Here is a 6,076-nt window from a genome sequence, read left to right as displayed (position 1 = left end):
CACCGAGGGAGCGTCTGAATTTCTAACTTAGTTTTTAAAATTAGTCAAGCAATATGAAGCATCTCCTTTTACTTAGTGCCTGAGCATAAAAAGAATAGGAGCATACTGCAACGCGTGTGAAGTCCATAAACGATATTAATTTTGGAACTTAAACATACAGTATATGGCTGGTCTCGGTACTTTAAAGAAAACATACACACCAGTATTCCATTTCTCCCTAAACATTTTAAGCATCGAAGTCTTTAACTAACGCGATACCGGAGTCAACAAGCATACTTTTAGAATTTGATTAAAAGGGAATATAATATGGAATCGCGTATCTCAAGAAATTAATAACGATATAATTATATTCATGTTGCAAAAGAACTGCAACGGACATAAAAACTCCCTTGCTTTTAACAGAGCGTTCCATAATTTCTAATTACGAAAATGCCAGGTGAAAGGATTTGTAAACATATTTTGTTAAAGCAAGTCAGTTTTTTCCGCAACACATAAAAGACATTTTTCCAAGAAAGTTTAGCCTTTGTCACTAATGAAACCACTAAATAAAGACATAAATATAGAAATCTTAAGATTTGTTTTATTTAATGTTGGTAGCAGGATGAACTGTCAGAGTGTATATTTTGTCGCAGAGTTGCTGCAAGATGTTAACAGTGAAAAAGGTATTTAGAAATGAGTTATTTCAAGATGAAAATTTTCAGAATAATTGCAAATCTAGCAGGATAGAGAAAGCACAGAAAACTGGCAGTTAGATTGATCAGATTAGTATGAAAAGTCATTTAGCAAAGGGAATTAGAAGAGTGACAAACTAGTATACTTTAGATCTTTTTTTTCTGAACCAGAGACAATCTGATCATGTTTCCCTATAACAATAATAAAAAACTTTATTTGATATATCACCATTAAAGGTGGCATCTCAAAGCAATACAGTAGATGTAAAAACAGATAAAAGGACCACAGATTACAAAGTAAATGCATATAAGAAAGACAAGCAGTTAGAGGTGCTACCAAAATTAGAAAATGAAGCAGATACAGACACTAAGTCTTCTGAAAAGAAGGGTTCTGAGGTTAGATTTAAACTGGCCCTGGTGTGTGTGTGTTTGTGTCTGTCTGTCCTGTGATGGACTGGCGCTATGTCCAGGGTGTATTCTGCCTTGTGTCCGTCGCTTACTGGGATAGGCTCCAAATCCTCTGTACTGGATAAAGAGATTAGAAATGGATGGAAGTAAAGGCACTGTGTGGATGGAACTATACACAGTGTTAGAAACCCACTATGAAATGGCAGCATCTCACTGAGAATAAAACATTTTATACTGCTGGCTTAAGGAAACAGCCTTTCCACCTCTCTTGCACATCAGTATCCATACCTAGTTATTTAAACAAATTGCCTCTAATTATAAACATCTTAATATGCTGGCTCTGTGGATCCGCATCAGCTATGTTTGCCCATTCCTTCAATTCATGTGCATATGGTTAATAATAGTAAACTGTAACATGCTGTAACAAGATCGGTTAAACTGCGAAGAAAATGCTTTCAGAGAAAATGTTTCAGGTGTGAAGAATATAGATCTCCAATGCAATTTCAACCAAACCTGTTCCCACACACCCTGCCCCCACTACCATTAGAATATACACAAAGCACTCAAATCTTTCGAGCTAATGATCAGGTGACCCGAGAGAGAGCGAGAGAAACACCAAGGGGTGCGGAACCAGGGAACTATTTACATGGAAAACGGGCGATCTCCCCAGACTGTCCGCCCGTTTCACTGTTACCTGGATACCTCTTTATTTAGAACTCACTAACACTGATTTTTAGTTTAGAAGGATTCAAGTAGGGTTTTAGATGAAAGGCAGCGACCTTAATCAAGCCCAAATCACAATTGAACCCATTCAGAGCCTACATTACATTTTAGCGTTTCATTCTGAGCAGAAGACCCTCACACCTGAAGAAGGGGGAGGTGTTTTTCGCTGGAAATCTCACCTGCTTCTACTTTACAACCGGAGTGCTGGCTGTGATGAATTAAACCGGTATTACAGGTTTCAATCACAGACCATGTGACATGGGAGTCAGGAAACTAACACAGCGCCACCGGATTTGATAACGCTATAAAAACGCTATAAAATAATGTGACTTGGCACAGAACAAGTTTACAGCACGGTACAATAATAAATGCTGACCATGACTTTAGAAGCATAAATTGCCTTACACTCAATTTAAACACAAGCTGTCTTTAGCCCTCTAAGTTGGTTCATACAGAAATGTAGAGATCCAGGCTCAGAACACACAGCTTCATTAGCGAATACATATGCAGGACAACTAGAGAAGACGTTTTACAGAGGATGGATTTTTAGAAACATCCCATCAGTGACATCACTGAAGTCAACTCCTAGGTACTGTAACTGTCGTGTGGATAGTTTCACAAGAATCAGACAAAGGTTTAAGGATCGCTTGTTCTAGATAAAACTGCAAAAAAAAAAACAACAACCCATAATGTACTTCTTTGCGGCTCTGTTTGCCCAAATCATATATTCACAACGTGAAATCTAGAAAATAATATTACGTAACTAAAATCCGCAATATGGAAACAGAACCTGTGTAATTGTTGATAGATGATGTACTCGTAACATTTTTTCAAGACGAACTACAACATTTAAAAAATGACTTGTATGTACTTGATATCTCTAATCAATCCACGGGTCCCAGCACGAAACGAAACTAAAACGCATACCGTTTCGCGCTTCTTATTAGTTGCTCAAAAGTAATTTGACCGTATGAAATGCATAATATAAACCTAGAAACATATACGTGAGTAGTACTTAAGCACTGTAGTATCGGTGTTAAGACATACCTCTCAAATACTGTAAATCAAGTTAAAAATATCTCAAGACAGATTCTGGTCATAATGAAACCATGTTTCGTGTATGTTTTCTTTAAAGTACCGAGACCAGCCATATACTGTATGTTTATGTTCCAAAATTAATATCGTTTATGGCCTTCACACGCGTTGCAGTATGCTCCTATTCTTTTTATGCTCAGCTACTAAGATTTCCCTTCAGTGGTAAAATTAGATATGAATATTCAATACTTAAACGGGCACAGTTAAGACATTAAATATACATATACATACTGTATACAGTACAGTTTGCATACGGTAATATGTTTATGTTCCTAAATCAATCTCTTTTATGAGCATGTGTAAGGCATGGTGAATCGATTCTCAAAAATTACTGTACTTTGCATGATTGGAAAAAAATGCGTGATTGCGAAATGCTGTGGTGTTACTTTTACAAAGACGGTCAATGAAAAAAAGAATGTGGACCAGGGCAATACTTTGAGTTTACAGCTTGTCCAAGGTCATTTATTATTAATACTATTATTAATATCTTCGTTAAAGACTTTGATGGCTACAGCTCAAACATGAGAGGTTGAGCTTTATTAGCTCCACCTTGCGGAAATTCCGGATACTATTATTTTGCTAGCGGTATTTACCGGTAACTTGCGGTATTTACCGGTAACTTGCGGTAGACTGCGTACAGCATACCGGAAAATAATGCGGTATCGCCCGCGCATTTTGAATGGCTGCATCTGTATAGTCCATAAAAATATGTTGTTCTGTTTCCAAAAAATTCCATTGTGAAGCTGAAAGTGTTGTTTTTCTTTTCCTGTTATATTTGTGGTGCTGTGTTTTGATTTTGCTGGCAAAAACCTATGGAATCCAACTGTTGTACTGTACATTGATGAAGTCTTGTGGTGGGCAGTATATAATAAATTTGCTGCTTTATCAGAAAATACTTTCACAGCTGTGAAAACAAACTTAATGGTTGTGTTTAGAGTATATTGGAAATCAATTGCATTTGTGATATTTTTGGAAACAATTTAAAAAATGTTGTTTTTAGTAATTAAAAGGGTAACTATGCACTTGTAGACAGTGTTAGCAATCGTTGTGCTAAAAAATAAAGACCCTGTGCAGGGTTCAAATTGGTGATATCCCCCCGCTGTTGCAGGAAGTCCTTATAAAAAATGTTACAAAAAACACAAGTCCGTAGACTCAAAAACCGATGGGCAGGCGAAAGTCAAAAACCAGGCTGGGACAGTTCAATCAAGACAACAAATCCAAATCGCAAGGCAGAAACGAGGCCAGAAACTAGTGAGAGTCCAGGAAGCAACGATGTGGTCAAAAATGAAAGAAAAAAGATGCGCGCACTAGGGAGCTCCAAAGAGAATCCGAATTAGTGAGCGATGGTAAGGGGATAACCCCTTGTGACCACGAGCTGCCAGATCCCTCCAACCCTTTCCTGTGAGCGTGCCAATGGAGCCAGTGGCTGTGGACATTGTCCCACCCCTACCCACACGGACCCACACAGACCCACACAGCATGACAGAGGTATCTGCACAATTATGACTTTGCAGCGAGAAACAACTGTACAGTTCCCAAGAGAAAATTAGGGTCTACAGGCCTCGTAGAGTCCAAGGCCTTTAAAGCTCACTCTTTTGGTACCGCATGGCGAGCTAGAAGAAAGTGTGACCCCCTTTGTCTCCATGTGCAGTCTCTCTCCTTATCGCCTCCTCTTTACCTGGACATGTGGGGTCACATTGCAAATAAAGAAATAAAGAATACATATTGTATATATATATACATGCAGTTACGATGTTGATCTTGACATTTAAAGTGAAATTATGGGTGTTTGATAAACTTGCACCCTTTTGGGATTAGAAATTTCAGTCAGACCCTTCTTCCTCTCCTGTGTTCTCTGTTCTCACCATGAGTAATGTCTGCAGTATTTCATCAGAAGCTACAGTACTTTACTGTCACACAACTGACTGGTCTTGTGCAAACCCTGAAAAATGTCTGAGACTCAAACTTCCCACTTATAGCAACAGTTGTGTTTCATGCTTTTAATGAGATTATTTTGTTGATTTTTTCCAAACAGCATTAAATCTGCCAGCATTACAATATTCCTTGATTGACCTGACATCAAACTAAAGTGATATGCTGGATTCTTGCAAGATATAATCTTTTTATTTTTAAATACAGCTCATCGCATATCTATATCTGACAGCATTTGTAATTTAAATTGCCTATTAAGAGCATTTCTTTGGCCTGTTTCTTTTTCATGAACATATTGAGTACAATAATATAGGACACATGCTACGAAGCAAATTGCACTATACTGTAATTTAGAAGAAAAAAAACAAGCACAGACCTCTGACCTAAAGCAAATACAAAACACCAGTTTTATCAATTTCATAGAAAGGGTTTCCATATTTTTGCTGAGAGGAGGTTTGGATATTGACAACCAGAAAGTAACACCAAACAGGTTTTATTTAGAGACTCCAGGAATTTTCTGTGGTCACGCCTTCCCAAATACAGTGATATTTGACAGAAGTTCTGGGGGCCTCTTCCTCCCAGTTCTGTAACTTAGTGCACCCAGACCTGGTCCTTGAGGAACCCCGTTTGTCTCCTGGTTTCTGCCCCAGCAAAGTTCTTAATCACAAACTGAATGAATTAAGTTTTGTATGTTGGTTAAATTGGCTTTCACCCTTAAAAAATGTTATTGGTTGTTACAGGGATTAGTAATAGGTTCCAACCCTGCATCTATGGAGTTTCACCATTGTGAAATGTAAATGCCTAAAATGTAACCAACTGAATCTGTAGAAGTAAAAGCTTCTTTGTTGGTATCTAATGTCTCAAATGAGGCATATCCAATATTGTGTCACTCCCACTGTAGGCCTGTCAGCTACCGTGTTACCCCCACCTGTCTGTTTATCTTCAGCTGATGAACCAGTGAGAACTACTTGATCAACTCTTGTTGCTCAACTATTCGCAGCCAGCAAATTACTCAGCTAAAGTCTGGTAAATGTTTAATCAAATAAGCACATCAGTGAAGTTATGAGTAAGCAGTTGAGGTGTAGAGCTCAGCTGGAATGAAAACCAGCAGACACAGTGTTCCAACAGGACCCAGGAAGTTCTACTTTTTTTTTTCATACCCAGGGAAATGCAGGAATAACTACAGTTAGACACTGATCTCTGGAGGGTCTTTGCCTGGGCTCTGGACTCTGCCCTCTAGAGATCAC

The sequence above is a fragment of the Atractosteus spatula genome, chromosome 24, assembly GCF_055471065.1.
Source record: "Atractosteus spatula isolate fAtrSpa1 chromosome 24, fAtrSpa1.hap1, whole genome shotgun sequence".
Taxonomy (NCBI): Eukaryota; Metazoa; Chordata; class Actinopteri; order Semionotiformes; family Lepisosteidae; genus Atractosteus; species Atractosteus spatula.
Note: the sequence above shows the minus strand (reverse complement) of the source record.